We start from the raw sequence: 24,670 nt of genomic DNA, 5'->3' as shown, positions 1-24,670 counted from the left end.
CGGAATTCGGCACGGTTTCGTCTACTCGACAACAAGTATTTTTTTGCGGACACGACATTCGGGGCCTAGACGCCGTTAGGACGTGCGATGGAGGCGCTTAGGACGGGCGTGACAGGCGGCAGGGTGCGTCGGTGCGTGGAGGGCAGGGCGCATGCCGGGGCGTTTGGGAGGGGAAGGGGGTGTTTAATAGAATTTAGAGCGCCAGGAATGATGGATGCGATCATACCAGCACTAACGCACCGGATCCCATCAGAACTCCGAAGTTAAGCGTGCTTGGGCGAGAGTAGTACTAGGATGGGTGACCCCCTGGGAAGTCCTCGTGTTGCATCCCTCCTTTTTGTCGGAATTCGGCACGGTTTCGTCTACTCGACAACAAGTATTTTTTTGCGGACACGACATTCGGGGCCTAGACGCCGTTAGGACGTGCGATGGAGGCGCTTAGGACGGGCGTGACAGGCGGCAGGGTGCGTCGGTGCGTGGAGGGCAGGGCGCATGCCGGGGCGTTTGGGAGGGGAAGGGGGTGTTTAATAGAATTTAGAGCGCCAGGAATGATGGATGCGATCATACCAGCACTAACGCACCGGATCCCATCAGAACTCCGAAGTTAAGCGTGCTTGGGCGAGAGTAGTACTAGGATGGGTGACCCCCTGGGAAGTCCTCGTGTTGCATCCCTCCTTTTTGTCGGAATTCGGCACGGTTTCGTCTACTCGACAACAAGTATTTTTTTGCGGACACGACATTCGGGGCCTAGACGCCGTTAGGACGTGCGATGGAGGCGCTTAGGACGGGCGTGACAGGCGGCAGGGTGCGTCGGTGCGTGGAGGGCAGGGCGCATGCCGGGGCGTTTGGGAGGGGAAGGGGGTGTTTAATAGAATTTATAGCGCCAGGAATGATGGATGCGATCATACCAGCACTAACGCACCGGATCCCATCAGAACTCCGAAGTTAAGCGTGCTTGGGCGAGAGTAGTACTAGGATGGGTGACCCCCTGGGAAGTCCTCGTGTTGCATCCCTCCTTTTTGTCGGAATTCGGCACGGTTTCGTCTACTCGACAACAAGTATTTTTTTGCGGACACGACATTCGGGGCCTAGACGCCGTTAGGACGTGCGATGGAGGCGCTTAGGACGGGCGTGACAGGCGGCAGGGTGCGTCGGTGCGTGGAGGGCAGGGCGCATGCCGGGGCGTTTGGGAGGGGAAGGGGGGTGTTTAATAGAATTTAGAGCGCCAGGAATGATGGATGCGATCATACCAGCACTAACGCACCGGATCCCATCAGAACTCCGAAGTTAAGCGTGCTTGGGCGAGAGTAGTACTAGGATGGGTGACCCCCTGGGAAGTCCTCGTGTTGCATCCCTCCTTTTTGTCGGAATTCGGCACGGTTTCGTCTACTCGACAACAAGTATTTTTTTGCGGACACGACATTCGGGGCCTAGACGCCGTTAGGACGTGCGATGGAGGCGCTTAGGACGGGCGTGACAGGCGGCAGGGTGCGTCGGTGCGTGGAGGGCAGGGCGCATGCCGGGGCGTTTGGGAGGGGAAGGGGGTGTTTAATAGAATTTAGAGCGCCAGGAATGATGGATGCGATCATACCAGCACTAACGCACCGGATCCCATCAGAACTCCGAAGTTAAGCGTGCTTGGGCGAGAGTAGTACTAGGATGGGTGACCCCCTGGGAAGTCCTCGTGTTGCATCCCTCCTTTTTGTCGGAATTCGGCACGGTTTCGTCTACTCGACAACAAGTATTTTTTTGCGGACACGACATTCGGGGCCTAGACGCCGTTAGGACGTGCGATGGAGGCGCTTAGGACGGGCGTGACAGGCGGCAGGGTGCGTCGGTGCGTGGAGGGCAGGGCGCATGCCGGGGCGTTTGGGAGGGGAAGGGGGTGTTTAATAGAATTTAGAGCGCCAGGAATGATGGATGCGATCATACCAGCACTAACGCACCGGATCCCATCAGAACTCCGAAGTTAAGCGTGCTTGGGCGAGAGTAGTACTAGGATGGGTGACCCCCTGGGAAGTCCTCGTGTTGCATCCCTCCTTTTTGTCGGAATTCGGCACGGTTTCGTCTATTCGACAACAAGTATTTTTTTGCGGACACGACATTCGGGGCCTAGACGCCGTTAGGACGTGCGATGGAGGCGCTTAGGACGGGCGTGACAGGCGGCAGGGTGCGTCGGTGCGTGGAGGGCAGGGCGCATGCCGGGGCGTTTGGGAGGGGAAGGGGGTGTTTAATAGAATTTAGAGCGCCAGGAATGATGGATGCGATCATACCAGCACTAACGCACCGGATCCCATCAGAACTCCGAAGTTAAGCGTGCTTGGGCGAGAGTAGTACTAGGATGGGTGACCCCCTGGGAAGTCCTCGTGTTGCATCCCTCCTTTTTGTCGGAATTCGGCACGGTTTCGTCTACTCGACAACAAGTATTTTTTTGCGGACACGACATTCGGGGCCTAGACGCCGTTAGGACGTGCGATGGAGGCGCTTAGGACGGGCGTGACAGGCGGCAGGGTGCGTCGGTGCGTGGAGGGCAGGGCGCATGCCGGGGCGTTTGGGAGGGGAAGGGGGTGTTTAATAGAATTTAGAGCGCCGGGAATGATGGATGCGATCATACCAGCACTAACGCACCGGATCCCATCAGAACTCCGAAGTTAAGCGTGCTTGGGCGAGAGTAGTACTAGGATGGGTGACCCCCTGGGAAGTCCTCGTGTTGCATCCCTCCTTTTTGTCGGAATTCGGCACGGTTTCGTCTACTCGACAACAAGTATTTTTTTGCGGACACGACATTCGGGGCCTAGACGCCGTTAGGACGTGCGATGGAGGCGCTTAGGACGGGCGTGACAGGCGGGCAGGGTGCGTCGGTGCGTGGAGGGCAGGGCGCATGCCGGGGCGTTTGGGAGGGGAAGGGGGTGTTTAATAGAATTTAGAGCGCCAGGAATGATGGATGCGATCATACCAGCACTAACGCACCGGATCCCATCAGAACTCCGAAGTTAAGCGTGCTTGGGCGAGAGTAGTACTAGGATGGGTGACCCCCTGGGAAGTCCTCGTGTTGCATCCCTCCTTTTTGTCGGAATTCGGCACGGTTTCGTCTACTCGACAACAAGTATTTTTTTGCGGACACGACATTCGGGGCCTAGACGCCGTTAGGACGTGCGATGGAGGCGCTTAGGACGGGCGTGACAGGCGGCAGGGTGCGTCGGTGCGTGGAGGGCAGGGCGCATGCCGGGGCGTTTGGGAGGGGAAGGGGGTGTTTAATAGAATTTAGAGCGCTAGGAATGATGGATGCGATCATACCAGCACTAACGCACCGGATCCCATCAGAACTCCGAAGTTAAGCGTGCTTGGGCGAGAGTAGTACTAGGATGGGTGACCCCCTGGGAAGTCCTCGTGTTGCATCCCTCCTTTTTGTCGGAATTCGGCACGGTTTCGTCTACTCGACAACAAGTATTTTTTTGCGGACACGACATTCGGGGCCTAGACGCCGTTAGGACGTGCGATGGAGGCGCTTAGGACGGGCGTGACAGGCGGCAGGGTGCGTCGGTGCGTGGAGGGCAGGGCGCATGCCGGGGCGTTTGGGAGGGGAAGGGGGTGTTTAATAGAATTTAGAGCGCTAGGAATGATGGATGCGATCATACCAGCACTAACGCACCGGATCCCATCAGAACTCCGAAGTTAAGCGTGCTTGGGCGAGAGTAGTACTAGGATGGGTGACCCCCTGGGAAGTCCTCGTGTTGCATCCCTCCTTTTTGTCGGAATTCGGCACGGTTTCGTCTACTCGACAACAAGTATTTTTTTGCGGACACGACATTCGGGGCCTAGACGCCGTTAGGACGTGCGATGGAGGCGCTTAGGACGGGCGTGACAGGCGGCAGGGTGCGTCGGTGCGTGGAGGGCAGGGCGCATGCCGGGGCGTTTGGGAGGGGAAGGGGGTGTTTAATAGAATTTAGAGCGCCGGGAATGATGGATGCGATCATACCAGCACTAACGCACCGGATCCCATCAGAACTCCGAAGTTAAGCGTGCTTGGGCGAGAGTAGTACTAGGATGGGTGACCCCCTGGGAAGTCCTCGTGTTGCATCCCTCCTTTTTGTCGGAATTCGGCACGGTTTCGTCTACTCGACAACAAGTATTTTTTTGCGGACACGACATTCGGGGCCTAGACACCGTTAGGACGTGCGATGGAGGCGCTTAGGACGGGCGTGACAGGCGGCAGGGTGCGTCGGTGCGTGGAGGGCAGGGCGCATGCCGGGGCGTTTGGGAGGGGAAGGGGGTGTTTAATAGAATTTAGAGCGCCAGGAATGATGGATGCGATCATACCAGCACTAACGCACCGGATCCCATCAGAACTCCGAAGTTAAGCGTGCTTGGGCGAGAGTAGTACTAGGATGGGTGACCCCCTGGGAAGTCCTCGTGTTGCATCCCTCCTTTTTGTCGGAATTCGGCACGGTTTCGTCTACTCGACAACAAGTATTTTTTTGCGGACACGACATTCGGGGCCTAGACGCCGTTAGGACGTGCGATGGAGGCGCTTAGGACGGGCGTGACAGGCGGCAGGGTGCGTCGGTGCGTGGAGGGCAGGGCGCATGCCGGGGCGTTTGGGAGGGGAAGGGGGTGTTTAATAGAATTTAGAGCGCCAGGAATGATGGATGCGATCATACCAGCACTAACGCACCGGATCCCATCAGAACTCCGAAGTTAAGCGTGCTTGGGCGAGAGTAGTACTAGGATGGGTGACCCCCTGGGAAGTCCTCGTGTTGCATCCCTCCTTTTTGTCGGAATTCGGCACGGTTTCGTCTACTCGACAACAAGTATTTTTTTGCGGACACGACATTCGGGGCCTAGACGCCGTTAGGACGTGCGATGGAGGCGCTTAGGACGGGCGTGACAGGCGGCAGGGTGCGTCGGTGCGTGGAGGGCAGGGCGCATGCCGGGGCGTTTGGGAGGGGAAGGGGGTGTTTAATAGAATTTAGAGCGCCAGGAATGATGGATGCGATCATACCAGCACTAACGCACCGGATCCCATCAGAACTCCGAAGTTAAGCGTGCTTGGGCGAGAGTAGTACTAGGATGGGTGACCCCCTGGGAAGTCCTCGTGTTGCATCCCTCCTTTTTGTCGGAATTCGGCACGGTTTCGTCTACTCGACAACAAGTATTTTTTTGCGGACACGACATTCGGGGCCTAGACGCCGTTAGGACGTGCGATGGAGGCGCTTAGGACGGGCGTGACAGGCGGCAGGGTGCGTCGGTGCGTGGAGGGCAGGGCGCATGCCGGGGCGTTTGGGAGGGGAAGGGGGTGTTTAATAGAATTTAGAGCGCCAGAAATGATGGATGCGATCATACCAGCACTAACGCACCGGATCCCATCAGAACTCCGAAGTTAAGCGTGCTTGGGCGAGAGTAGTACTAGGATGGGTGACCCCCTGGGAAGTCCTCGTGTTGCATCCCTCCTTTTTGTCGGAATTCGGCACGGTTTCGTCTACTCGACAACAAGTATTTTTTTGCGGACACGACATTCGGGGCCTAGACGCCGTTAGGACGTGCGATGGAGGCGCTTAGGACGGGCGTGACAGGCGGCAGGGTGCGTCGGTGCGTGGAGGGCAGGGCGCATGCCGGGGCGTTTGGGAGGGGAAGGGGGTGTTTAATAGAATTTAGAGCGCCCGGAATGATGGATGCGATCATACCAGCACTAACGCACCGGATCCCATCAGAACTCCGAAGTTAAGCGTGCTTGGGCGAGAGTAGTACTAGGATGGGTGACCCCCTGGGAAGTCCTCGTGTTGCATCCCTCCTTTTTGTCGGAATTCGGCACGGTTTCGTCTACTCGACAACAAGTATTTTTTTGCGGACACGACATTCGGGGCCTAGACGCCGTTAGGACGTGCGATGGAGGCGCTTAGGACGGGCGTGACAGGCGGCAGGGTGCGTCGGTGCGTGGAGGGCAGGGCGCATGCCGGGGCGTTTGGGAGGGGAAGGGGGTGTTTAATAGAATTTAGAGCGCCAGGAATGATGGATGCGATCATACCAGCACTAACGCACCGGATCCCATCAGAACTCCGAAGTTAAGCGTGCTTGGGCGAGAGTAGTACTAGGATGGGTGACCCCCTGGGAAGTCCTCGTGTTGCATCCCTCCTTTTTGTCGGAATTCGGCACGGTTTCGTCTACTCGACAACAAGTATTTTTTTGCGGACACGACATTCGGGGCCTAGACGCCGTTAGGACGTGCGATGGAGGCGCTTAGGACGGGCGTGACAGGCGGCAGGGTGCGTCGGTGCGTGGAGGGCAGGGCGCATGCCGGGGCGTTTGGGAGGGGAAGGGGGTGTTTAATAGAATTTAGAGCGCCAGGAATGATGGATGCGATCATACCAGCACTAACGCACCGGATCCCATCAGAACTCCGAAGTTAAGCGTGCTTGGGCGAGAGTAGTACTAGGATGGGTGCCCCCCTGGGAAGTCCTCGTGTTGCATCCCTCCTTTTTGTCGGAATTCGGCACGGTTTCGTCTACTCGACAACAAGTATTTTTTTGCGGACACGACATTCGGGGCCTAGACGCCGTTAGGACGTGCGATGGAGGCGCTTAGGACGGGCGTGACAGGCGGCAGGGTGCGTCGGTGCGTGGAGGGCAGGGCGCATGCCGGGGCGTTTGGGAGGGGAAGGGGGTGTTTAATAGAATTTAGAGCGCCAGTAATGATGGATGCGATCATACCAGCACTAACGCACCGGATCCCATCAGAACTCCGAAGTTAAGCGTGCTTGGGCGAGAGTAGTACTAGGATGGGTGACCCCCTGGGAAGTCCTCGTGTTGCATCCCTCCTTTTTGTCGGAATTCGGCACGGTTTCGTCTACTCGACAACAAGTATTTTTTTGCGGACACGACATTCGGGGCCTAGACGCCGTTAGGACGTGCGATGGAGGCGCTTAGGACGGGCGTGACAGGCGGCAGGGTGCGTCGGTGCGTGGAGGGCAGGGCGCATGCCGGGGCGTTTGGGAGGGGAAGGGGGTGTTTAATAGAATTTAGAGCGCCGGGAATGATGGATGCGATCATACCAGCACTAACGCACCGGATCCCATCAGAACTCCGAAGTTAAGCGTGCTTGGGCGAGAGTAGTACTAGGATGGGTGACCCCCTGGGAAGTCCTCGTGTTGCATCCCTCCTTTTTGTCGGAATTCGGCACGGTTTCGTCTACTCGACAACAAGTATTTTTTTGCGGACACGACATTCGGGGCCTAGACGCCGTTAGGACGTGCGATGGAGGCGCTTAGGACGGGCGTGACAGGCGGCAGGGTGCGTCGGTGCGTGGAGGGCAGGGCGCATGCCGGGGCGTTTGGGAGGGGAAGGGGGTGTTTAATAGAATTTAGAGCGCCAGGAATGATGGATGCGATCATACCAGCACTAACGCACCGGATCCCATCAGAACTCCGAAGTTAAGCGTGCTTGGGCGAGAGTAGTACTAGGATGGGTGACCCCCTGGGAAGTCCTCGTGTTGCATCCCTCCTTTTTGTCGGAATTCGGCACGGTTTCGTCTACTCGACAACAAGTATTTTTTTGCGGACACGACATTCGGGGCCTAGACGCCGTTAGGACGTGCGATGGAGGCGCTAAGGACGGGCGTGACAGGCGGCAGGGTGCGTCGGTGCGTGGAGGGCAGGGCGCACGCCGGGGCGTTTGGGAGGGGAAGGGGGTGTTTAATAGAATTTAGAGCGCTAGGAATGATGGATGCGATCATACCAGCACTAACGCACCGGATCCCATCAGAACTCCGAAGTTAAGCGTGCTTGGGCGAGAGTAGTACTAGGATGGGAGACCCCCTGGGAAGTCCTCGTGTTGCATCCCTCCTTTTTGTCGGAATTCGGCACGGTTTCGTCTACTCGACAACAAGTATTTTTTTGCGGACACGACATTCGGGGCCTAGACGCCGTTAGGACGTGCGATGGAGGCGCTAAGGACGGGCGTGACAGGCGGCAGGGTGCGTCGGTGCGTGGAGGGCAGGGCGCACGCCGGGGCGTTTGGGAGGGGAAGGGGGTGTTTAATAGAATTTAGAGCGCTAGGAATGATGGATGCGATCATACCAGCACTAACGCACCGGATCCCATCAGAACTCCGAAGTTAAGCGTGCTTGGGCGAGTGTAGTACTAGGATGGGTGACCCCCTGGGAAGTCCTCGTGTTGCATCCCTCCTTTTTGTCGGAATTCGGCACGGTTTCGTCTACTCGACAACAAGTATTTTTTTGCGGACACGACATTCGGGGCCTAGACGCCGTTAGGACGTGCGATGGAGGCGCTTAGGACGGGCGTGACAGGCGGCAGGGTGCGTCGGTGCGTGGAGGGCAGGGCGCACGCCGGGGCGTTTGGGAGGGGAAGGGGGTGTTTAATAGAATTTAGAGCGCTAGGAATGATGGATGCGATCATACCAGCACTAACGCACCGGATCCCATTAGAACTCCGAAGTTAAGCGTGCTTGGGCGAGAGTAGTACTAGGATGGGTGACCCCCTGGGAAGTCCTCGTGTTGCATCCCTCCTTTTTGTCGGAATTCGGCACGGTTTCGTCTACTCGACAACAAGTATTTTTTTGCGGACACGACATTCGGGGCCTAGACGCCGTTAGGACGTGCGATGGAGGCGCTTAGGACGGGCGTGACAGGCGGCAGGGTGCGTCGGTGCGTGGAGGGCAGGGCGCACGCCGGGGCGTTTGGGAGGGGAAGGGGGTGTTTAATAGAATTTAGAGCGCTAGGAATGATGGATGCGATCATACCAGCACTAACGCACCGGATCCCATCAGAACTCCGAAGTTAAGCGTGCTTGGGCGAGAGTAGTACTAGGATGGGTGACCCCCTGGGAAGTCCTCGTGTTGCATCCCTCCTTTTTGTCGGAATTCGGCACGGTTTCGTCTACTCGACAACAAGTATTTTTTTGCGGACACGACATTCGGGGCCTAGACGCCGTTAGGACGTGCGATGGAGGCGCTTAGGACGGGCGTGACATGCGGCAGGGTGCGTCGGTGCGTGGAGGGCAGGGCGCACGCCGGGGCGTTTGGGAGGGGAAGGGGGTGTTTAATAGAATTTAGAGCGCTAGGAATGATGGATGCGATCATACCAGCACTAACGCATTGGATCCCATCAGAACTCTGAAGTTAAGCGTGCTTGGGCGAGAGTAGTACTAGGATGGGTGACCCCCTGGGAAGTCCTCGTGTTGCATCCCTCCTTTTTGTCGGAATTCGGCACGGTTTCGTCTACTCGACAACAAGTATTTTTTTGCGGACACGACATTCGGGGCCTAGACGCCGTTAGGACGTGCGATGGAGGCGCTTAGGACGGGCGTGACAGGCGGCAGGGTTCGTCGGTGCGTGGAGGGCAGGGCGCACGCCGGGGCGTTTGGGAGGGGAAGGGGGTGTTTAATAGAATTTAGAGCGCTAGGAATGATGGATGCGATCATACCAGCACTAACGCATCGGATCCCATCAGAACTCCGAAGTTAAGCGTGCTTGGGCGAGAGTAGTACTAGGATGGGTGACCCCCTGGGAAGTCCTCGTGTTGCATCCCTCCTTTTTGTCGGAATTCGGCACGGTTTCGTCTACTCGACAACAAGTATTTTTTTGCGGACACGACATTCGGGGCCTAGACGCCGTTAGGACGTGCGATGGAGGCGCTTAGGACGGGCGTGACAGGCGGCAGGGTTCGTCGGTGCGTGGAGGGCAGGGCGCACGCCGGGGCGTTTGGGAGGGGAAGGGGTGTTTAATAGAATTTAGAGCGCTAGGAATGATGGATGCGATCATACCAGCACTAACGCACCGGATCCCATCAGAACTCCGAAGTTAAGCGTGCTTGGGCGAGAGTAGTACTAGGATGGGTGACCCCCTGGGAAGTCCTCGTGTTGCATCCCTCCTTTTTGTCGGAATTCGGCACGGTTTCGTCTACTCGACAACAAGTATTTTTTTGCGGACACGACATTCGGGGCCTAGACGCCGTTAGGACGTGCGATGGAGGCGCTAAGGACGGGCGTGACAGGCGGCAGGGTGCGTCGGTGCGTGGAGGGCAGGGCGCACGCCGGGGCGTTTGGGAGGGGAAGGGGGTGTTTAATAGAATTTAGAGCGCTAGGAATGATGGATGCGATCATACCAGCACTAACGCACCGGATCCCATCAGAACTCCGAAGTTAAGCGTGCTTGGGCGAGAGTAGTACTAGGATGGGTGACCCCCTGGGAAGTCCTCGTGTTGCATCCCTCCTTTTTGTCGGAATTCGGCACGGTTTCGTCTACTCGACAACAAGTATTTTTTTGCGGACACGACATTCGGGGCCTAGACGCCGTTAGGACGTGCGATGGAGGCGCTTAGGACGGGCGTGACAGGCGGCAGGGTGCGTCGGTGCGTGGAGGGCAGGGCGCACGCCGGGGCGTTTGGGAGGGGAAGGGGGTGTTTAATAGAATTTAGAGCGCTAGGAATGATGGATGCGATCATACCAGCACTAACGCACCGGATCCCATCAGAACTCCGAAGTTAAGCGTGCTTGGGCGAGAGTAGTACTAGGATGGGTGACCCCCTGGGAAGTCCTCGTGTTGCATCCCTCCTTTTTGTCGGAATTCGGCACGGTTTCGTCTACTCGACAACAAGTATTTTTTTGCGGACACGACATTCGGGGCCTAGACGCCGTTAGGACGTGCGATGGAGGCGCTTAGGACGGGCGTGACAGGCGGCAGGGTGCGTCGGTGCGTGGAGGGCAGGGCGCACGCCGGGGCGTTTGGGAGGGGAAGGGGGTGTTTAATAGAATTTAGAGCGCTAGGAATGATGGATGCGATCATACCAGCACTAACGCACCGGATCCCATCAGAACTCCGAAGTTAAGCGTGCTTGGGCGAGAGTAGTACTAGGATGGGTGACCCCCTGGGAAGTCCTCGTGTTGCATCCCTCCTTTTTGTCGGAATTCGGCACGGTTTCGTCTACTCGACAACAAGTATTTTTTTGCGGACACGACATTCGGGGCCTAGACGCCGTTAGGACGTGCGATGGAGGCGCTTAGGACGGGCGTGACAGGCGGCAGGGTTCGTCGGTGCGTGGAGGGCAGGGCGCACGCCGGGGCGTTTGGGAGGGGAAGGGGTGTTTAATAGAATTTAGAGCGCTAGGAATGATGGATGCGATCATACCAGCACTAACGCACCGGATCCCATCAGAACTCCGAAGTTAAGCGTGCTTGGGCGAGAGTAGTACTAGGATGGGTGACCCCCTGGGAAGTCCTCGTGTTGCATCCCTCCTTTTTGTCGGAATTCGGCACGGTTTCGTCTACTCGACAACAAGTATTTTTTTGCGGACACGACATTCGGGGCCTAGACGCCGTTAGGACGTGCGATGGAGGCGCTAAGGACGGGCGTGACAGGCGGCAGGGTGCGTCGGTGCGTGGAGGGCAGGGCGCACGCCGGGGCGTTTGGGAGGGGAAGGGGGTGTTTAATAGAATTTAGAGCGCTAGGAATGATGGATGCGATCATACCAGCACTAACGCACCGGATCCCATCAGAACTCCGAAGTTAAGCGTGCTTGGGCGAGAGTAGTACTAGGATGGGTGACCCCCTGGGAAGTCCTCGTGTTGCATCCCTCCTTTTTGTCGGAATTCGGCACGGTTTCGTCTACTCGACAACAAGTATTTTTTTGCGGACACGACATTCGGGGCCTAGACGCCGTTAGGACGTGCGATGGAGGCGCTTAGGACGGGCGTGACAGGCGGCAGGGTGCGTCGGTGCGTGGAGGGCAGGGCGCACGCCGGGGCGTTTGGGAGGGGAAGGGGGTGTTTAATAGAATTTAGAGCGCTAGGAATGATGGATGCGATCATACCAGCACTAACGCACCGGATCCCATCAGAACTCCGAAGTTAAGCGTGCTTGGGCGAGAGTAGTACTAGGATGGGTGACCCCCTGGGAAGTCCTCGTGTTGCATCCCTCCTTTTTGTCGGAATTCGGCACGGTTTCGTCTACTCGACAACAAGTATTTTTTTGCGGACACGACATTCGGGGCCTAGACGCCGTTAGGACGTGCGATGGAGGCGCTTAGGACGGGCGTGACAGGCGGCAGGGTGCGTCGGTGCGTGGAGGGCAGGGCGCACGCCGGGGCGTTTGGGAGGGGAAGGGGGTGTTTAATAGAATTTAGAGCGCTAGGAATGATGGATGCGATCATACCAGCACTAACGCACCGGATCCCATCAGAACTCCGAAGTTAAGCGTGCTTGGGCGAGAGTAGTACTAGGATGGGTGACCCCCTGGGAAGTCCTCGTGTTGCATCCCTCCTTTTTGTCGGAATTCGGCACGGTTTCGTCTACTCGACAACAAGTATTTTTTTGCGGACACGACATTCGGGGCCTAGACGCCGTTAGGACGTGCGATGGAGGCGCTTAGGACGGGCGTGACAGGCGGCAGGGTTCGTCGGTGCGTGGAGGGCAGGGCGCACGCCGGGGCGTTTGGGAGGGGAAGGGGTGTTTAATAGAATTTAGAGCGCTAGGAATGATGGATGCGATCATACCAGCACTAACGCACCGGATCCCATCAGAACTCCGAAGTTAAGCGTGCTTGGGCGAGAGTAGTACTAGGATGGGTGACCCCCTGGGAAGTCCTCGTGTTGCATCCCTCCTTTTTGTCGGAATTCGGCACGGTTTCGTCTACTCGACAACAAGTATTTTTTTGCGGACACGACATTCGGGGCCTAGACGCCGTTAGGACGTGCGATGGAGGCGCTAAGGACGGGCGTGACAGGCGGCAGGGTGCGTCGGTGCGTGGAGGGCAGGACGCACGCCGGGGCGTTTGGGAGGGGAAGGGGGTGTTTAATAGAATTTAGAGCGCTAGGAATGATGGATGCGATCATACCAGCACTAACGCACCGGATCCCATCAGAACTCCGAAGTTAAGCGTGCTTGGGCGAGAGTAGTACTAGGATGGGTGACCCCCTGGGAAGTCCTCGTGTTGCATCCCTCCTTTTTGTCGGAATTCGGCACGGTTTCGTCTACTCGACAACAAGTATTTTTTTGCGGACACGACATTCGGGGCCTAGACGCCGTTAGGACGTGCGATGGAGGCGCTTAGGACGGGCGTGACAGGCGGCAGGGTGCGTCGGTGCGTGGAGGGCAGGGCGCACGCCGGGGCGTTTGGGAGGGGAAGGGGGTGTTTAATAGAATTTAGAGCGCTAGGAATGATGGATGCGATCATACCAGCACTAACGCACCGGATCCCATCAGAACTCCGAAGTTAAGCGTGCTTGGGCGAGAGTAGTACTAGGATGGGTGACCCCCTGGGAAGTCCTCGTGTTGCATCCCTCCTTTTTGTCGGAATTCGGCACGGTTTCGTCTACTCGACAACAAGTATTTTTTTGCGGACACGACATTCGGGGCCTAGACGCCGTTAGGACGTGCGATGGAGGCGCTTAGGACGGGCGTGACAGGCGGCAGGGTGCGTCGGTGCGTGGAGGGCAGGGCGCACGCCGGGGCGTTTGGGAGGGGAAGGGGGTGTTTAATAGAATTTAGAGCGCTAGGAATGATGGATGCGATCATACCAGCACTAACGCACCGGATCCCATCAGAACTCCGAAGTTAAGCGTGCTTGGGCGAGAGTAGTACTAGGATGGGTGACCCCCTGGGAAGTCCTCGTGTTGCATCCCTCCTTTTTGTCGGAATTCGGCACGGTTTCGTCTACTCGACAACAAGTATTTTTTTGCGGACACGACATTCGGGGCCTAGACGCCGTTAGGACGTGCGATGGAGGCGCTTAGGACGGGCGTGACAGGCGGCAGGGTTCGTCGGTGCGTGGAGGGCAGGGCGCACGCCGGGGCGTTTGGGAGGGGAAGGGGGTGTTTAATAGAATTTAGAGCGCTAGGAATGATGGATGCGATCATACCAGCACTAACGCACCGGATCCCATCAGAACTCCGAAGTTAAGCGTGCTTGGCGAGAGTAGTACTAGGATGGGTGACCCCCTGGGAAGTCCTCGTGTTGCATCCCTCCTTTTTGTCGGAATTCGGCACGGTTTCGTCTACTCGACAACAAGTATTTTTTTGCGGACACGACATTCGGGGCCTAGACGCCGTTAGGACGTGCGATGGAGGCGCTAAGGACGGGCGTGACAGGCGGCAGGGTGCGTCGGTGCGTGGAGGGCAGGGCGCACGCCGGGGCGTTTGGGAGGGGAAGGGGGTGTTTAATAGAATTTAGAGCGCTAGGAATGATGGATGCGATCATACCAGCACTAACGCACCGGATCCCATCAGAACTCCGAAGTTAAGCGTGCTTGGGCGAGAGTAGTACTAGGATGGGTGACCCCCTGGGAAGTCCTCGTGTTGCATCCCTCCTTTTTGTCGGAATTCGGCACGGTTTCGTCTACTCGACAACAAGTATTTTTTTGCGGACACGACATTCGGGGCCTAGACGCCGTTAGGACGTGCGATGGAGGCGCTTAGGACGGGCGTGACAGGCGGCAGGGTGCGTCGGTGCGTGGAGGGCAGGGCGCACGCCGGGGCGTTTGGGAGGGGAAGGGGGTGTTTAATAGAATTTAGAGCGCTAGGAATGATGGATGCGATCATACCAGCACTAACGCACCGGATCCCATCAGAACTCCGAAGTTAAGCGTGCTTGGGCGAGAGTAGTACTAGGATGGGTGACCCCCTGGGAAGTCCTCGTGTTGCATCCCTCCTTTTTGTCGGAATTCGGCACGGTTTCGTCTACTCGACAACAAGTATTTTTTTGCGGACACGACATTCGGGGCCTAGACGCCGTTAGGACGTGCGATGGAGGCGCTTAGGACGGGCGTGACAGGCGGCAGGGTGCGTCGGTGCGTGGAGGGCAGGGCGCACGCCGGGGCGTTTGGGAGGGGAAGGGGGTGTTTAATAGAATTTAGAGCGCTAGGAATGATGGATGCGATCATACCAGCACTAACGCACCGGATCCCATCAGAACTCCATTTTTAAGCGTGCTTGGGCGAGAGTAGTACTAGGATGGGTGACCCCCTGGGAAGTCCTCGTGTTGCATCCCTCCTTTTTGTCGGAATTCGGCACGGTTTCGTCTACTCGACAACAAGTATTTTTTTGCAGACACGACATTCGGGGCCTAGACGCCGTTAGGACGTGCGATGGAGGCGCTTAGGACGGGCGTGACAGGCGGCAGGGTGCGTCGGTGCGTGGAGGGCAGGGCGCACGCCGGGGCGTTTGGGAGGGGAAGGGGGTGTTTAATAGAATTTAGAGCGCTAGGAATGATGGATGCGATCATACCAGCACTAACGCACCGGATCCCATCAGAACTCCGAAGTTAAGCGTGCTTGGGCGAGAGTAGTACTAGGATGGGTGACCCCCTGGGAAGTCCTCGTGTTGCATCCCTCCTTTTTGTCGGAATTCGACACGGTTTCGTCTACTCGACAACAAGTATTTTTTTGCGGACACGACATTCGGGGCCTAGACGCCGTTAGGACGTGCGATGGAGGCGCTTAGGACGGGCGTGACAGGCGGCAGGGTTCGTCGGTGCGTGGAGGGCAGGGCGCACGCCGGGGCGTTTGGGAGGGGAAGGGGGTGTTTAATAGAATTTAGAGCGCTAGGAATGATGGATGCGATCATACCAGCACTAACGCATCGGATCCCATCAGAACTCCGAAGTTAAGCGTGCTTGGGCGAGAGTAGTACTAGGATGGGTGACCCCCTGGGAAGTCCTCGTGTTGCATCCCTCCTTTTTGTCGGAATTCGGCACGGTTTCGTCTACTCGACAACAAGTATTTTTTTGCGGACACGACATTCGGGGCCTAGACGCCGTTAGGACGTGCGATGGAGGCGCTTAGGACGGGCGTGACAGGCGGCAGGGTTCGTCGGTGCGTGGAGGGCAGGGCGCACGCCGGGGCGTTTGGGAGGGGAAGGGGGTGTTTAATAGAATTTAGAGCGCTAGGAATGATGGATGCGATCATACCAGCACTAACGCACCGGATCCCATCAGAACTCCGAAGTTAAGCGTGCTTGGGCGAGAGTAGTACTAGGATGGGTGACCCCCTGGGAAGTCCTCGTGTTGCATCCCTCCTTTTTGTCGGAATTCGGCACGGTTTCGTCTACTCGACAACAAGTATTTTTTTGCGGACACGACATTCGGGGCCTAGACGCCGTTAGGACGTGCGATGGAGGCGCTAAGGACGGGCGTGACAGGCGGCAGGGTGCGTCGGTGCGTGGAGGGCAGGGCGCACGCCGGGGCGTTTGGGAGGGGAAGGGGGTGTTTAATAGAATTTAGAGCGCTAGGAATGATGGATGCGATCATACCAGCACTAACGCACCGGATCCCATCAGAACTCCGAAGTTAAGCGTGCTTGGGCGAGAGTAGTACTAGGATGGGTGACCCGCAGGGAAGTCCTCGTGTTGCATCCCTCCTTTTTGTCGGAATACGGCACGGTTTCGTCTACTCGACAACAAGTACTTTTTTGCGGACACGACATTCGGGGCCTAGACGCAGTTAGGACGTGCGATGGAGGCGCTTAGGACGGGCGTGACAGGCGGCAGAGTGGGTCGGTGCGTGGAGGGCAGGGCGCATGCCGGGGCGTTTGGGAGGGGAAGGGGGTGTTTAACAGAATTTAGAGCGCTAGTAATGATGGATGCGATCATACCAGCACTAACGCACCGGATCCCATCAGAACTCCGAAGTTAAGCGTGCTTGGGCGAGAGTAGTACTAGGATGGGTGACCCCTTGGGAAGTCCTCGTGTTGCATCCCTCCTTTTTGTCGGAATTCGGCACGGTTTCGTCTACTCGACAACAAGTATTTTTTTGCGGACACGACATTCGGGGCCTAGACGCCGTTAGGACGTGCGATGGAGGCGCTTAGGACGGGCGTGACATGAGGCAGGGTGCGTCGGTGCGTGGAGGGCAGGGCGCATGCCGGGGCGTTTGGGAGGGGAAGGGGGTGTTTAATAGAATTTAGAGCGCTAGGAATGATGGATGCGATCATACCAGCACTAACGCATTGGATCCCATCAGAACTCCGAAGTTAAGCGTGCTTGGGCGAGAGTAGTACTAAGATGGGTGACCCCCTGGGAAGTCCTCGTGTTGCATCCCTCTTTTTTGTCGGAATTCGGCACGGTTTCGTCTACTCGACAATAAGTATTTTTTTGCGGACACGACATTCGGGGCCTAGACGCCGTTAGGACGTGCGATGGAGGCGCTTAGGACGGGCGTGACATGCGGCAGGGTGCGTCGGTGCGTGGAGGGCAGGGCGCATGCCGGGGCGTTTGGGAGGGGAAGGGGGTGTTTAATAGAATTTAGAGCGCTAGGAATGATGGATGCGATCATACCAGCACTAACGCACCGGATCCCATCAGAACTCCGAAGTTAAGCGTGCTTGGGCGAGAGTAGTACTAGGATGGGTGACCCGCAGGGAAGTCCTCTTGTTGCATCCCTCCTTTTTGTCGGAATACGGCACGGTTTCGTCTACTCGACAACAAGTATTTTTTTGCGGACACGACATTCGGGGCCTAGACGCCGTTAGGACGTGCGATGGAGGCGCTTAGGACGGGCGTGACATGCGGCAGGGTGCGTCGGTGCGTGGAGGGCATGGCGCATGCCGGGGCGTTTGGGAGGGGAAGGGGTTGTTTAATAGAATTTAGAGCGCTAGGAATGATGGATGCGATCATACCAGCACTAACGCACCGGATCCCATCAGAACTCCGAAGTTAAGCGTGCTTGGGCGAGAGTAGTACTAGGATGGGTGACCCGCAGGGAAGTCCTCGTGTTGCATCCCTCCTTTTTGTCGGAATACGGCACGGTTTCGTCTACTCGACAACAAGTACTTTTTTGCGGACACGACATTCGGGGCCTAGACGCAGTTAGGACGTGCGATGGAGGCGCTTAGGACGGGCGTGACAGGCGGTAGAGTGGGTCGGTGCGTGGAGGGCAGGGCGCATGCCGGGGCGTTTGGGAGGGGAAGGGGGTGTTTAACAGAATTTAGAGCGCTAGTAATGATGGATGCGATCATACCAGCACTAACGCACCGGATCCCATCAGAACTCCGAAGTTAAGCGTGCTTGGGCGAGAGTAGTACTAGGATGGGTGACCCCTTGGGAAGTCCTCGTGTTGCATCCCTCCTTTTTGTCGGAATTCGGCACGGTTTCGTCTACTCGACAACAAGTATTTTTCTGCGGACACGACATTCGGGGCCTAGACGCCGTTAGGACGTGCGATGGAGGCGCTTAGGACGGGCGTGACATGAGGCAGGGTGCGTCGGTGCGTGGAGGGCAGGGCGCATGCCGGGGCGTTTGGGAGGGGAAGGGGGTGTTTAATAGAATTTAGAGCGCTAGGAATGATGGATGCGATCATACCAGCACTAACGCATTGGATCCCATCAGAACTCCGAAGTTAAGCGTGCTTGGGCGAGAGTAGTACTAGGATGGGTGACCCCCTGGGAAGTCCTCGTGTTGCATCCCTCCTTTTTGTCGGAATTCGGCACGGTTTCGTCTACTCGACAATAAGTATTTTTTTGCGGACACGACATTCGGGGCCTAGACGCCGTTAGGACGTGCGATGGAGGCGCTTAGGACGGGCGTGACATGCGGCAGGGTGCGTCGGTGCGTGGAGGGCAGGGCGCATGCCGGGGCGTTTGGGAGGGGAAGGGGGTGTTTAATAGAATTTAGGGCGCTAGGAATGATGGATGCGATCATACCAGCACTAACGCACCGGATCCCATCAGAACTCCGAAGTTAAGCGTGCTTGGGCGAGAGTAGTACTAGGATGGGTGACCCCCTGGGAAGTCCTCGTGTTGCATCCCTTCTTTTTGTCGGAATTCGGCACGGTTTCGTCTACTCGACAACAAGTATTTTTTTGCGGACACGACATTCGGGGCCTAGACGCCGTTAGGACGTGCGATGGAGGCGCTTAGGACGGGCGTGACAGGCGGCAGGGTGCGTCGGTGCGTGGAGGGCAGGGCGCATGCCGGGGCGTTTGGGAGGGGAAGGGGGTGTTTAATAGAATTTAGAGCGCTAGGAATGATGGATGCGATCATACCAGCAGTAACGCACCGGATCCCATCAGAACTCCGAAGTTAAGCGTGCTTGGGCGAGAGTAGTACTAGGATGGGTGACCCCCTGGGAAGTCCTCGTGTTGCATCCCTCCTTTTTGTCGGAATTCGGCACGGTTTCGTCTACTCGACAACAAGTATTTTTCTGCGGACACGACATTCGGGGCCTAGACGCCGTTAGGACGTGCGATGGAGGCGCTTAGGACGGGCGTGACAGGCGGCAGGGTGCGTCGGTGCGTGGAGGGCAGGGCGCATGCCGGGGCGTTTGGGAGGGGAGGGGGTGTTTAATAGAATTTAGAGCGCTAGGAATGAAGGATGCGATCATACCAGCACTAACGCACCGGATCCCATCAGAAATCCGAACTTAAGCGTGCTTGGGCGAGAGTAGTACTAGGATGGGTGACCCCCTGGAAAGTCCTCGTGTTGCATCCCTCCTTTTTGTCGGAATTCGGCACGGTTTCGTCTACTCGACAACAAGTATTTTTTTGCGGATACGACATTCGGGGCCTAGACGCCGTTAGGACGTGCGAAGGAGGCGCTTAGGACGGGCGTGACAGGCGGCAGGGTTCGTCGGTGCGTGGAGGGCAGGGCGCATGCCGGGGCGTTTGGGAGGGGAAGGGGGTGTTTAATAGAATTTAGAGCGCTAGGAATGATGGATGCGATCATACCAGCACTAACGCACCGGATCCCATCAGAACTCCGAAGTTAAGCGTGCTTGGGCGAGAGTAGTACTAGGATGGGTGACCCCCTGGGAAGTCCTCGTGTTGCATCCCTCCTTTTTGTCGGAATTCGGCACGGTTTCGTCTACTCGACAACAAGTATTTTTTTGCGGACACGACATTCGGGGCCTAGACGCCGTTAGGACGTGCGATGGAGGCGCTAAGGACGGGCGTGACAGGCGGCAGGGTGCGTCGGTGCGTGGAGGGCAGGGCGCACGCCGGGGCGTTTGGGAGGGGAAGGGGGTGTTTAATAGAATTTAGAGCGCTAGGAATGATGGATGCGATCATACCAGCACTAACGCACCGGATCCCATCAGAACTCCGAAGTTAAGCGTGCTTGGGCGAGAGTAGTACTAGGATGGGTGACCCCCTGGGAAGTCCTCGTGTTGCATCCCTCCTTTTTGTCGGAATTCGGCACGGTTTCGTCTACTCGACAACAAGTATTTTTTTGCGGACACGACATTCGGGGCCTAGACGCCGTTAGGACGTGCGATGGAGGCGCTTAGGACGGGCGTGACAGGCGGCAGGGTGCGTCGGTGCGTGGAGGGCAGGGCGCACGCCGGGGCGTTTGGGAGGGGAAGGGGGTGTTTAATAGAATTTAGAGCGCTAGGAATGATGGATGCGATCATACCAGCACTAACGCACCGGATCCCATCAGAACTCCGAAGTTAAGCGTGCTTGGGCGAGAGTAGTACTAGGATGGGTGACCCCCTGGGAAGTCCTCGTGTTGCATCCCTCCTTTTTGTCGGAATTCGGCACGGTTTCGTCTACTCGACAACAAGTATTTTTTTGCGGACACGACATTCGGGGCCTAGACGCCGTTAGGACGTGCGATGGAGGCGCTTAGGACGGGCGTGACAGGCGGCAGGGGGCGTCGGTGCGTGGAGGGCAGGGCGCACGCCGGGGCGTTTGGGAGGGGAAGGGGGTGTTTAATAGAATTTAGAGCGCTAGGAATGATGGATGCGATCATACCAGCACTAACGCACCGGATCCCATCAGAACTCCGAAGTTAAGCGTGCTTGGGCGAGAGTAGTACTAGGATGGGTGACCCCCTGGGAAGTCCTCGTGTTGCATCCCTCCTTTTTGTCGGAATTCGGCACGGTTTCGTCTACTCGACAACAAGTATTTTTTTGCGGACACGACATTCGGGGCCTAGACGCCGTTAGGACGTGCGATGGAGGCGCTTAGGACGGGCGTGACAGGCGGCAGGGTGCGTCGGTGCGTGGAGGGCAGGGCGCACGCCGGGGCGTTTGGGAGGGGAAGGGGGTGTTTAATAGAATTTAGAGCGCTAGGAATGATGGATGCGATCATACCAGCACTAACGCACCGGATCCCATCAGAACTCCGAAGTTAAGCGTGCTTGGGCGAGAGTAGTACTAGGATGGGTGACCCCCTGGGAAGTCCTCGTGTTGCATCCCTCCTTTTTGTCGGAATTCGGCACGGTTTCGTCTACTCGACAACAAGTATTTTTTTGCGGACACGACATTCGGGGCCTAGACGCCGTTAGGACGTGCGATGGAGGCGCTTAGGACGGGCGTGACAGGCGGCAGGGTTCGTCGGTGCGTGGAGGGCAGGGCGCACGCCGGGGCGTTTGGGAGGGGAAGGGGGTGTTTAATAGAATTTAGAGCGCTAGGAATGATGGATGCGATCATACCAGCACTAACGCACCGGATCCCATCAGAACTCCGAAGTTAAGCGTGCTTGGGCGAGAGTAGTACTAGGATGGGTGACCCCCTGGGAAGTCCTCGTGTTGCATCCCTCCTTTTTGTCGGAATTCGGCACGGTTTCGTCTACTCGACAACAAGTATTTTTTTGCGGACACGACATTCGGGGCCTAGACGCCGTTAGGACGTGCGATGGAGGCGCTAAGGACGGGCGTGACAGGCGGCAGGGTGCGTCGGTGCGTGGAGGGCAGGGCGCACGCCGGGGCGTTTGGGAGGGGAAGGGGGTGTTTAATAGAATTTAGAGCGCTAGGAATGATGGATGCGATCATACCAGCACTAACGCACCGGATCCCATCAGAACTCCGAAGTTAAGCGTGCTTGGGCGAGAGTAGTACTAGGATGGGTGACCCCCTGGGAAGTCCTCGTGTTGCATCCCTCCTTTTTGTCGGAATTCGGCACGGTTTCGTCTACTCGACAACAAGTATTTTTTTGCGGACACGACATTCGGGGCCTAGACGCCGTTAGGACGTGCGATGGAGGCGCTTAGGACGGGCGTGACAGGCGGCAGGGTGCGTCGGTGCGTGGAGGGCAGGGCGCACGCCGGGGCGTTTGGGAGGGGAAGGGGGTGTTTAATAGAATTTAGAGCGCTAGTAATGATGGATGCGATCATACCAGCACTAACGCACCGGATCCCATCAGAACTCCGAAGTTAAGCGTGCTTGGGCGAGAGTAGTACTAGGATGGGTGACCCCCTGGGAAGTCCTCGTGTTGCATCCCTCCTTTTTGTCGGAATTCGGCACGGTTTCGTCTACTCGACAACAAGTATTTTTTTGCGGACACGACATTCGGGGCCTAGACGCCGTTAGGACGTGCGATGGAGGCGCTTAGGACGGGCGTGACAGGCGGCAGGGTGCGTCGGTGCGTGGAGGGCAGGGCGCACGCCGGGGCGTTTGGGAGGGGAAGGGGGTGTTTAATAGAATTTAGAGCGCTAGTAATGATGGATGCGATCATACCAGCACTAACGCACCGGATCCCATCAGAACTCCGAAGTTAAGCGTGCTTGGGCGAGAGTAGTACTAGGATGGGTGACCCCCTGGGAAGTCCTCGTGTTGCATCCCTCCTTTTTGTCGGAATTCGGCACGGTTTCGTCTACTCGACAACAAGTATTTTTTTGCGGACACGACATTCGGGGCCTAGACGCCGTTAGGACGTGCGATGGAGGCGCTTAGGACGGGCGTGACAGGCGGCAGGGTTCGTCGGTGCGTGGAGGGCAGGGCGCACGCCGGGGCGTTTGGGAGGGGAAGGGGGTGTTTAATAGAATTTAGAGCGCTAGGAATGATGGATGCGATCATACCAGCACTAACGCACCGGATCCCATCAGAACTCCGAAGTTAAGCGTGCTTGGGCGAGAGTAGTACTAGGATGGGTGACCCCCTGGGAAGTCCTCGTGTTGCATCCCTCCTTTTTGTCGGAATTCGGCACGGTTTCGTCTACTCGACAACAAGTATTTTTTTGCGGACACGACATTCGGGGCCTAGACGCCGTTAGGACGTGCGATGGAGGCGCTAAGGACGGGCGTGACAGGCGGCAGGGTGCGTCGGTGCGTGGAGGGCAGGGCGCACGCCGGGGCGTTTGGGAGGGGAAGGGGGTGTTTAATAGAATTTAGAGCGCTAGGAATGATGGATGCGATCATACCAGCACTAACGCACCGGATCCCATCAGAACTCCGAAGTTAAGCGTGCTTGGGCGAGAGTAGTACTAGGATGGGTGACCCCCTGGGAAGTCCTCGTGTTGCATCCCTCCTTTTTGTCGGAATTCGGCACGGTTTCGTCTACTCGACAACAAGTATTTTTTTGCGGACACGACATTCGGGGCCTAGACGCCGTTAGGACGTGCGATGGAGGCGCTAAGGACGGGCGTGACAGGCGGCAGGGTGCGTCGGTGCGTGGAGGGCAATAGAATTTAGAGCGCTAGGAATGATGGATGCGATCATACCAGCACTAACGCACCGGATCCCATCAGAACTCCGAAGTTAAGCGTGCTTGGGCGAGAGTAGTACTAGGATGGGTGACCCCCTGGGAAGTCCTCGTGTTGCATCCCTCCTTTTTGTCGGAATTCGGCACGGTTTCGTCTACTCGACAACAAGTATTTTTTTGCGGACACGACATTCGGGGCCTAGACGCCGTTAGGACGTGCGATGGAGGCGCTAAGGACGGGCGTGACAGGCGGCAGGGTGCGTCGGTGCGTGGAGGGCAGGGCGCACGCCGGGGCGTTTGGGAGGGGAAGGGGGTGTTTAATAGAATTTAGAGCGCTAGGAATGATGGATGCGATCATACCAGCACTAACGCACCGGATCCCATCAGAACTCCGAAGTTAAGCGTGCTTGGGCGAGTGTAGTACTAGGATGGGTGACCCCCTGGGAAGTCCTCGTGTTGCATCCCTCCTTTTTGTCGGAATACGGCACGGTTTCGTCTACTCGACAACAAGTATTTTTTTGCGGACACGACATTCGGGGCCTAGACGCCGTTAGGACGTGCGATGGAGGCGCTTAGGACGGGCGTGACATGCGGCAGGGTGCGTCGGTGCGTGGAGGGCAGGGCGCACGCCGGGGCGTTTGGGAGGGGAAGGGGGTGTTTAATAGAATTTAGAGCGCTAGGAATGATGGATGCGATCATACCAGCACTAACGCACCGGATCCCATTAGAACTCCGAAGTTAAGCGTGCTTGGGCGAGAGTAGTACTAGGATGGGTGACCCCCTGGGAAGTCCTCGTGTTGCATCCCTCCTTTTTGTCGGAATTCGGCACGGTTTCGTCTACTCGACAACAAGTATTTTTTTGCGGACACGACATTCGGGGCCTAGACGCCGTTAGGACGTGCGATGGAGGCGCTTAGGACGGGCGTGACAGGCGGCAGGGTTCGTCGGTGCGTGGAGGGCAGGGCGCACGCCGGGGCGTTTGGGAGGGGAAGGGGTGTTTAATAGAATTTAGAGCGCTAGGAATGATGGATGCGATCATACCAGCACTAACGCACCGGATCCCATCAGAACTCCGAAGTTAAGCGTGCTTGGGCGAGAGTAGTACTAGGATGGGTGACCCCCTGGGAAGTCCTCGTGTTGCATCCCTCCTTTTTGTCGGAATTCGGCACGGTTTCGTCTACTCGACAACAAGTATTTTTTTGCGGACACGACATTCGGGGCCTAGACGCCGTTAGGACGTGCGATGGAGGCGCTTAGGACGGGCGTGACAGGCGGCAGGGTGCGTCGGTGCGTGGAGGGCAGGGCGCATGCCGGGGCGT

General features: G+C 57.2%; 72 non-coding genes across 72 annotated transcripts; all 72 read left to right on the top strand.

Moving 5' to 3' along the window:
• Window positions 1–212: 212 nt before the first annotated feature.
• On the top strand, window positions 213–331 carry LOC129898403 (5S ribosomal RNA). The gene has a single exon (XR_008769308.1). It is a non-coding gene; the product is annotated as a 5S ribosomal RNA (ribosomal RNA).
• A 222-nt stretch (window positions 332–553) lies between these two features.
• On the top strand, window positions 554–672 carry LOC129898402 (5S ribosomal RNA). Its single transcript, XR_008769307.1, has one exon. It is a non-coding gene; the product is annotated as a 5S ribosomal RNA (ribosomal RNA).
• A 222-nt stretch (window positions 673–894) lies between these two features.
• Window positions 895–1,013, top strand: LOC129898401 (5S ribosomal RNA). Its single transcript, XR_008769306.1, has one exon. It is a non-coding gene; the product is annotated as a 5S ribosomal RNA (ribosomal RNA).
• A 223-nt stretch (window positions 1,014–1,236) lies between these two features.
• Window positions 1,237–1,355, top strand: LOC129898400 (5S ribosomal RNA). Its single transcript, XR_008769305.1, has one exon. It is a non-coding gene; the product is annotated as a 5S ribosomal RNA (ribosomal RNA).
• A 222-nt stretch (window positions 1,356–1,577) lies between these two features.
• Window positions 1,578–1,696, top strand: LOC129898399 (5S ribosomal RNA). The gene has a single exon (XR_008769304.1). It is a non-coding gene; the product is annotated as a 5S ribosomal RNA (ribosomal RNA).
• Window positions 1,697–1,918: 222 nt separating this feature from the next.
• Window positions 1,919–2,037, top strand: LOC129898398 (5S ribosomal RNA). The gene has a single exon (XR_008769303.1). It is a non-coding gene; the product is annotated as a 5S ribosomal RNA (ribosomal RNA).
• A 222-nt stretch (window positions 2,038–2,259) lies between these two features.
• Window positions 2,260–2,378, top strand: LOC129898397 (5S ribosomal RNA). Its single transcript, XR_008769302.1, has one exon. It is a non-coding gene; the product is annotated as a 5S ribosomal RNA (ribosomal RNA).
• Window positions 2,379–2,600: 222 nt separating this feature from the next.
• On the top strand, window positions 2,601–2,719 carry LOC129898396 (5S ribosomal RNA). Its single transcript, XR_008769301.1, has one exon. It is a non-coding gene; the product is annotated as a 5S ribosomal RNA (ribosomal RNA).
• A 223-nt stretch (window positions 2,720–2,942) lies between these two features.
• LOC129898395 (5S ribosomal RNA) lies at window positions 2,943–3,061 on the top strand. Its single transcript, XR_008769300.1, has one exon. It is a non-coding gene; the product is annotated as a 5S ribosomal RNA (ribosomal RNA).
• A 222-nt stretch (window positions 3,062–3,283) lies between these two features.
• LOC129898393 (5S ribosomal RNA) lies at window positions 3,284–3,402 on the top strand. Its single transcript, XR_008769298.1, has one exon. It is a non-coding gene; the product is annotated as a 5S ribosomal RNA (ribosomal RNA).
• A 222-nt stretch (window positions 3,403–3,624) lies between these two features.
• On the top strand, window positions 3,625–3,743 carry LOC129898391 (5S ribosomal RNA). Its single transcript, XR_008769297.1, has one exon. It is a non-coding gene; the product is annotated as a 5S ribosomal RNA (ribosomal RNA).
• Window positions 3,744–3,965: 222 nt separating this feature from the next.
• Window positions 3,966–4,084, top strand: LOC129898390 (5S ribosomal RNA). Its single transcript, XR_008769296.1, has one exon. It is a non-coding gene; the product is annotated as a 5S ribosomal RNA (ribosomal RNA).
• A 222-nt stretch (window positions 4,085–4,306) lies between these two features.
• LOC129898389 (5S ribosomal RNA) lies at window positions 4,307–4,425 on the top strand. Its single transcript, XR_008769295.1, has one exon. It is a non-coding gene; the product is annotated as a 5S ribosomal RNA (ribosomal RNA).
• Window positions 4,426–4,647: 222 nt separating this feature from the next.
• Window positions 4,648–4,766, top strand: LOC129898388 (5S ribosomal RNA). The gene has a single exon (XR_008769294.1). It is a non-coding gene; the product is annotated as a 5S ribosomal RNA (ribosomal RNA).
• Window positions 4,767–4,988: 222 nt separating this feature from the next.
• Window positions 4,989–5,107, top strand: LOC129898387 (5S ribosomal RNA). The gene has a single exon (XR_008769293.1). It is a non-coding gene; the product is annotated as a 5S ribosomal RNA (ribosomal RNA).
• A 222-nt stretch (window positions 5,108–5,329) lies between these two features.
• On the top strand, window positions 5,330–5,448 carry LOC129898386 (5S ribosomal RNA). Its single transcript, XR_008769292.1, has one exon. It is a non-coding gene; the product is annotated as a 5S ribosomal RNA (ribosomal RNA).
• Window positions 5,449–5,670: 222 nt separating this feature from the next.
• Window positions 5,671–5,789, top strand: LOC129898385 (5S ribosomal RNA). The gene has a single exon (XR_008769291.1). It is a non-coding gene; the product is annotated as a 5S ribosomal RNA (ribosomal RNA).
• Window positions 5,790–6,011: 222 nt separating this feature from the next.
• Window positions 6,012–6,130, top strand: LOC129898384 (5S ribosomal RNA). Its single transcript, XR_008769290.1, has one exon. It is a non-coding gene; the product is annotated as a 5S ribosomal RNA (ribosomal RNA).
• A 222-nt stretch (window positions 6,131–6,352) lies between these two features.
• On the top strand, window positions 6,353–6,471 carry LOC129897456 (5S ribosomal RNA). Its single transcript, XR_008768546.1, has one exon. It is a non-coding gene; the product is annotated as a 5S ribosomal RNA (ribosomal RNA).
• Window positions 6,472–6,693: 222 nt separating this feature from the next.
• LOC129898383 (5S ribosomal RNA) lies at window positions 6,694–6,812 on the top strand. The gene has a single exon (XR_008769289.1). It is a non-coding gene; the product is annotated as a 5S ribosomal RNA (ribosomal RNA).
• Window positions 6,813–7,034: 222 nt separating this feature from the next.
• On the top strand, window positions 7,035–7,153 carry LOC129898381 (5S ribosomal RNA). The gene has a single exon (XR_008769287.1). It is a non-coding gene; the product is annotated as a 5S ribosomal RNA (ribosomal RNA).
• A 222-nt stretch (window positions 7,154–7,375) lies between these two features.
• Window positions 7,376–7,494, top strand: LOC129898380 (5S ribosomal RNA). The gene has a single exon (XR_008769286.1). It is a non-coding gene; the product is annotated as a 5S ribosomal RNA (ribosomal RNA).
• Window positions 7,495–7,716: 222 nt separating this feature from the next.
• Window positions 7,717–7,835, top strand: LOC129897393 (5S ribosomal RNA). The gene has a single exon (XR_008768486.1). It is a non-coding gene; the product is annotated as a 5S ribosomal RNA (ribosomal RNA).
• Window positions 7,836–8,057: 222 nt separating this feature from the next.
• On the top strand, window positions 8,058–8,176 carry LOC129897411 (5S ribosomal RNA). The gene has a single exon (XR_008768504.1). It is a non-coding gene; the product is annotated as a 5S ribosomal RNA (ribosomal RNA).
• A 222-nt stretch (window positions 8,177–8,398) lies between these two features.
• Window positions 8,399–8,517, top strand: LOC129897402 (5S ribosomal RNA). The gene has a single exon (XR_008768495.1). It is a non-coding gene; the product is annotated as a 5S ribosomal RNA (ribosomal RNA).
• Window positions 8,518–8,739: 222 nt separating this feature from the next.
• Window positions 8,740–8,858, top strand: LOC129898379 (5S ribosomal RNA). The gene has a single exon (XR_008769285.1). It is a non-coding gene; the product is annotated as a 5S ribosomal RNA (ribosomal RNA).
• Window positions 8,859–9,080: 222 nt separating this feature from the next.
• Window positions 9,081–9,199, top strand: LOC129897652 (5S ribosomal RNA). Its single transcript, XR_008768730.1, has one exon. It is a non-coding gene; the product is annotated as a 5S ribosomal RNA (ribosomal RNA).
• A 222-nt stretch (window positions 9,200–9,421) lies between these two features.
• On the top strand, window positions 9,422–9,540 carry LOC129897485 (5S ribosomal RNA). The gene has a single exon (XR_008768574.1). It is a non-coding gene; the product is annotated as a 5S ribosomal RNA (ribosomal RNA).
• Window positions 9,541–9,761: 221 nt separating this feature from the next.
• On the top strand, window positions 9,762–9,880 carry LOC129898378 (5S ribosomal RNA). The gene has a single exon (XR_008769284.1). It is a non-coding gene; the product is annotated as a 5S ribosomal RNA (ribosomal RNA).
• A 222-nt stretch (window positions 9,881–10,102) lies between these two features.
• On the top strand, window positions 10,103–10,221 carry LOC129898377 (5S ribosomal RNA). The gene has a single exon (XR_008769283.1). It is a non-coding gene; the product is annotated as a 5S ribosomal RNA (ribosomal RNA).
• A 222-nt stretch (window positions 10,222–10,443) lies between these two features.
• LOC129898375 (5S ribosomal RNA) lies at window positions 10,444–10,562 on the top strand. Its single transcript, XR_008769282.1, has one exon. It is a non-coding gene; the product is annotated as a 5S ribosomal RNA (ribosomal RNA).
• Window positions 10,563–10,784: 222 nt separating this feature from the next.
• Window positions 10,785–10,903, top strand: LOC129898374 (5S ribosomal RNA). The gene has a single exon (XR_008769281.1). It is a non-coding gene; the product is annotated as a 5S ribosomal RNA (ribosomal RNA).
• A 221-nt stretch (window positions 10,904–11,124) lies between these two features.
• Window positions 11,125–11,243, top strand: LOC129898373 (5S ribosomal RNA). The gene has a single exon (XR_008769280.1). It is a non-coding gene; the product is annotated as a 5S ribosomal RNA (ribosomal RNA).
• A 222-nt stretch (window positions 11,244–11,465) lies between these two features.
• Window positions 11,466–11,584, top strand: LOC129898372 (5S ribosomal RNA). The gene has a single exon (XR_008769279.1). It is a non-coding gene; the product is annotated as a 5S ribosomal RNA (ribosomal RNA).
• A 222-nt stretch (window positions 11,585–11,806) lies between these two features.
• Window positions 11,807–11,925, top strand: LOC129898371 (5S ribosomal RNA). The gene has a single exon (XR_008769278.1). It is a non-coding gene; the product is annotated as a 5S ribosomal RNA (ribosomal RNA).
• A 222-nt stretch (window positions 11,926–12,147) lies between these two features.
• Window positions 12,148–12,266, top strand: LOC129898369 (5S ribosomal RNA). Its single transcript, XR_008769276.1, has one exon. It is a non-coding gene; the product is annotated as a 5S ribosomal RNA (ribosomal RNA).
• Window positions 12,267–12,487: 221 nt separating this feature from the next.
• On the top strand, window positions 12,488–12,606 carry LOC129898368 (5S ribosomal RNA). Its single transcript, XR_008769275.1, has one exon. It is a non-coding gene; the product is annotated as a 5S ribosomal RNA (ribosomal RNA).
• Window positions 12,607–12,828: 222 nt separating this feature from the next.
• Window positions 12,829–12,947, top strand: LOC129898367 (5S ribosomal RNA). The gene has a single exon (XR_008769274.1). It is a non-coding gene; the product is annotated as a 5S ribosomal RNA (ribosomal RNA).
• A 222-nt stretch (window positions 12,948–13,169) lies between these two features.
• On the top strand, window positions 13,170–13,288 carry LOC129898366 (5S ribosomal RNA). Its single transcript, XR_008769273.1, has one exon. It is a non-coding gene; the product is annotated as a 5S ribosomal RNA (ribosomal RNA).
• A 222-nt stretch (window positions 13,289–13,510) lies between these two features.
• Window positions 13,511–13,629, top strand: LOC129898365 (5S ribosomal RNA). The gene has a single exon (XR_008769272.1). It is a non-coding gene; the product is annotated as a 5S ribosomal RNA (ribosomal RNA).
• A 222-nt stretch (window positions 13,630–13,851) lies between these two features.
• On the top strand, window positions 13,852–13,969 carry LOC129897687 (5S ribosomal RNA). Its single transcript, XR_008768763.1, has one exon. It is a non-coding gene; the product is annotated as a 5S ribosomal RNA (ribosomal RNA).
• Window positions 13,970–14,191: 222 nt separating this feature from the next.
• On the top strand, window positions 14,192–14,310 carry LOC129898364 (5S ribosomal RNA). Its single transcript, XR_008769271.1, has one exon. It is a non-coding gene; the product is annotated as a 5S ribosomal RNA (ribosomal RNA).
• A 222-nt stretch (window positions 14,311–14,532) lies between these two features.
• Window positions 14,533–14,651, top strand: LOC129898363 (5S ribosomal RNA). The gene has a single exon (XR_008769270.1). It is a non-coding gene; the product is annotated as a 5S ribosomal RNA (ribosomal RNA).
• Window positions 14,652–14,873: 222 nt separating this feature from the next.
• Window positions 14,874–14,992, top strand: LOC129897734 (5S ribosomal RNA). The gene has a single exon (XR_008768806.1). It is a non-coding gene; the product is annotated as a 5S ribosomal RNA (ribosomal RNA).
• Window positions 14,993–15,214: 222 nt separating this feature from the next.
• On the top strand, window positions 15,215–15,333 carry LOC129898362 (5S ribosomal RNA). The gene has a single exon (XR_008769269.1). It is a non-coding gene; the product is annotated as a 5S ribosomal RNA (ribosomal RNA).
• Window positions 15,334–15,555: 222 nt separating this feature from the next.
• On the top strand, window positions 15,556–15,674 carry LOC129897484 (5S ribosomal RNA). The gene has a single exon (XR_008768573.1). It is a non-coding gene; the product is annotated as a 5S ribosomal RNA (ribosomal RNA).
• A 222-nt stretch (window positions 15,675–15,896) lies between these two features.
• Window positions 15,897–16,015, top strand: LOC129898361 (5S ribosomal RNA). Its single transcript, XR_008769268.1, has one exon. It is a non-coding gene; the product is annotated as a 5S ribosomal RNA (ribosomal RNA).
• Window positions 16,016–16,237: 222 nt separating this feature from the next.
• Window positions 16,238–16,356, top strand: LOC129897551 (5S ribosomal RNA). Its single transcript, XR_008768635.1, has one exon. It is a non-coding gene; the product is annotated as a 5S ribosomal RNA (ribosomal RNA).
• Window positions 16,357–16,578: 222 nt separating this feature from the next.
• Window positions 16,579–16,697, top strand: LOC129897383 (5S ribosomal RNA). Its single transcript, XR_008768475.1, has one exon. It is a non-coding gene; the product is annotated as a 5S ribosomal RNA (ribosomal RNA).
• Window positions 16,698–16,919: 222 nt separating this feature from the next.
• LOC129897629 (5S ribosomal RNA) lies at window positions 16,920–17,038 on the top strand. The gene has a single exon (XR_008768708.1). It is a non-coding gene; the product is annotated as a 5S ribosomal RNA (ribosomal RNA).
• A 222-nt stretch (window positions 17,039–17,260) lies between these two features.
• LOC129897710 (5S ribosomal RNA) lies at window positions 17,261–17,379 on the top strand. Its single transcript, XR_008768784.1, has one exon. It is a non-coding gene; the product is annotated as a 5S ribosomal RNA (ribosomal RNA).
• Window positions 17,380–17,601: 222 nt separating this feature from the next.
• On the top strand, window positions 17,602–17,720 carry LOC129897549 (5S ribosomal RNA). Its single transcript, XR_008768634.1, has one exon. It is a non-coding gene; the product is annotated as a 5S ribosomal RNA (ribosomal RNA).
• Window positions 17,721–17,942: 222 nt separating this feature from the next.
• Window positions 17,943–18,061, top strand: LOC129897382 (5S ribosomal RNA). Its single transcript, XR_008768474.1, has one exon. It is a non-coding gene; the product is annotated as a 5S ribosomal RNA (ribosomal RNA).
• Window positions 18,062–18,283: 222 nt separating this feature from the next.
• Window positions 18,284–18,402, top strand: LOC129897587 (5S ribosomal RNA). The gene has a single exon (XR_008768670.1). It is a non-coding gene; the product is annotated as a 5S ribosomal RNA (ribosomal RNA).
• Window positions 18,403–18,624: 222 nt separating this feature from the next.
• Window positions 18,625–18,743, top strand: LOC129898359 (5S ribosomal RNA). The gene has a single exon (XR_008769267.1). It is a non-coding gene; the product is annotated as a 5S ribosomal RNA (ribosomal RNA).
• A 222-nt stretch (window positions 18,744–18,965) lies between these two features.
• LOC129897515 (5S ribosomal RNA) lies at window positions 18,966–19,084 on the top strand. Its single transcript, XR_008768602.1, has one exon. It is a non-coding gene; the product is annotated as a 5S ribosomal RNA (ribosomal RNA).
• A 221-nt stretch (window positions 19,085–19,305) lies between these two features.
• Window positions 19,306–19,424, top strand: LOC129897739 (5S ribosomal RNA). The gene has a single exon (XR_008768810.1). It is a non-coding gene; the product is annotated as a 5S ribosomal RNA (ribosomal RNA).
• A 222-nt stretch (window positions 19,425–19,646) lies between these two features.
• LOC129898357 (5S ribosomal RNA) lies at window positions 19,647–19,765 on the top strand. Its single transcript, XR_008769265.1, has one exon. It is a non-coding gene; the product is annotated as a 5S ribosomal RNA (ribosomal RNA).
• Window positions 19,766–19,987: 222 nt separating this feature from the next.
• LOC129898356 (5S ribosomal RNA) lies at window positions 19,988–20,106 on the top strand. Its single transcript, XR_008769264.1, has one exon. It is a non-coding gene; the product is annotated as a 5S ribosomal RNA (ribosomal RNA).
• Window positions 20,107–20,328: 222 nt separating this feature from the next.
• LOC129898355 (5S ribosomal RNA) lies at window positions 20,329–20,447 on the top strand. Its single transcript, XR_008769263.1, has one exon. It is a non-coding gene; the product is annotated as a 5S ribosomal RNA (ribosomal RNA).
• Window positions 20,448–20,669: 222 nt separating this feature from the next.
• LOC129898354 (5S ribosomal RNA) lies at window positions 20,670–20,788 on the top strand. The gene has a single exon (XR_008769262.1). It is a non-coding gene; the product is annotated as a 5S ribosomal RNA (ribosomal RNA).
• A 222-nt stretch (window positions 20,789–21,010) lies between these two features.
• LOC129898353 (5S ribosomal RNA) lies at window positions 21,011–21,129 on the top strand. Its single transcript, XR_008769261.1, has one exon. It is a non-coding gene; the product is annotated as a 5S ribosomal RNA (ribosomal RNA).
• A 222-nt stretch (window positions 21,130–21,351) lies between these two features.
• Window positions 21,352–21,470, top strand: LOC129898352 (5S ribosomal RNA). The gene has a single exon (XR_008769260.1). It is a non-coding gene; the product is annotated as a 5S ribosomal RNA (ribosomal RNA).
• Window positions 21,471–21,692: 222 nt separating this feature from the next.
• On the top strand, window positions 21,693–21,811 carry LOC129898351 (5S ribosomal RNA). Its single transcript, XR_008769259.1, has one exon. It is a non-coding gene; the product is annotated as a 5S ribosomal RNA (ribosomal RNA).
• A 222-nt stretch (window positions 21,812–22,033) lies between these two features.
• LOC129898350 (5S ribosomal RNA) lies at window positions 22,034–22,152 on the top strand. The gene has a single exon (XR_008769258.1). It is a non-coding gene; the product is annotated as a 5S ribosomal RNA (ribosomal RNA).
• Window positions 22,153–22,374: 222 nt separating this feature from the next.
• Window positions 22,375–22,493, top strand: LOC129898349 (5S ribosomal RNA). The gene has a single exon (XR_008769257.1). It is a non-coding gene; the product is annotated as a 5S ribosomal RNA (ribosomal RNA).
• Window positions 22,494–22,715: 222 nt separating this feature from the next.
• Window positions 22,716–22,834, top strand: LOC129898348 (5S ribosomal RNA). Its single transcript, XR_008769256.1, has one exon. It is a non-coding gene; the product is annotated as a 5S ribosomal RNA (ribosomal RNA).
• A 222-nt stretch (window positions 22,835–23,056) lies between these two features.
• LOC129898346 (5S ribosomal RNA) lies at window positions 23,057–23,175 on the top strand. Its single transcript, XR_008769254.1, has one exon. It is a non-coding gene; the product is annotated as a 5S ribosomal RNA (ribosomal RNA).
• Window positions 23,176–23,356: 181 nt separating this feature from the next.
• LOC129898345 (5S ribosomal RNA) lies at window positions 23,357–23,475 on the top strand. The gene has a single exon (XR_008769253.1). It is a non-coding gene; the product is annotated as a 5S ribosomal RNA (ribosomal RNA).
• A 222-nt stretch (window positions 23,476–23,697) lies between these two features.
• LOC129897410 (5S ribosomal RNA) lies at window positions 23,698–23,816 on the top strand. Its single transcript, XR_008768503.1, has one exon. It is a non-coding gene; the product is annotated as a 5S ribosomal RNA (ribosomal RNA).
• A 222-nt stretch (window positions 23,817–24,038) lies between these two features.
• Window positions 24,039–24,157, top strand: LOC129897400 (5S ribosomal RNA). The gene has a single exon (XR_008768493.1). It is a non-coding gene; the product is annotated as a 5S ribosomal RNA (ribosomal RNA).
• A 221-nt stretch (window positions 24,158–24,378) lies between these two features.
• LOC129898343 (5S ribosomal RNA) lies at window positions 24,379–24,497 on the top strand. Its single transcript, XR_008769252.1, has one exon. It is a non-coding gene; the product is annotated as a 5S ribosomal RNA (ribosomal RNA).
• The last annotated feature ends 173 nt before the right edge of the window (window positions 24,498–24,670 follow it).

This window comes from Solanum dulcamara, chromosome 7 (assembly GCF_947179165.1).
Source record: "Solanum dulcamara chromosome 7, daSolDulc1.2, whole genome shotgun sequence".
NCBI lineage: Eukaryota > Viridiplantae > Streptophyta > Magnoliopsida > Solanales > Solanaceae > Solanum > Solanum dulcamara.
The sequence above is the reverse complement of the archived record's forward strand: the minus strand, read 5'-3'. Positions and strand labels throughout refer to the sequence as shown.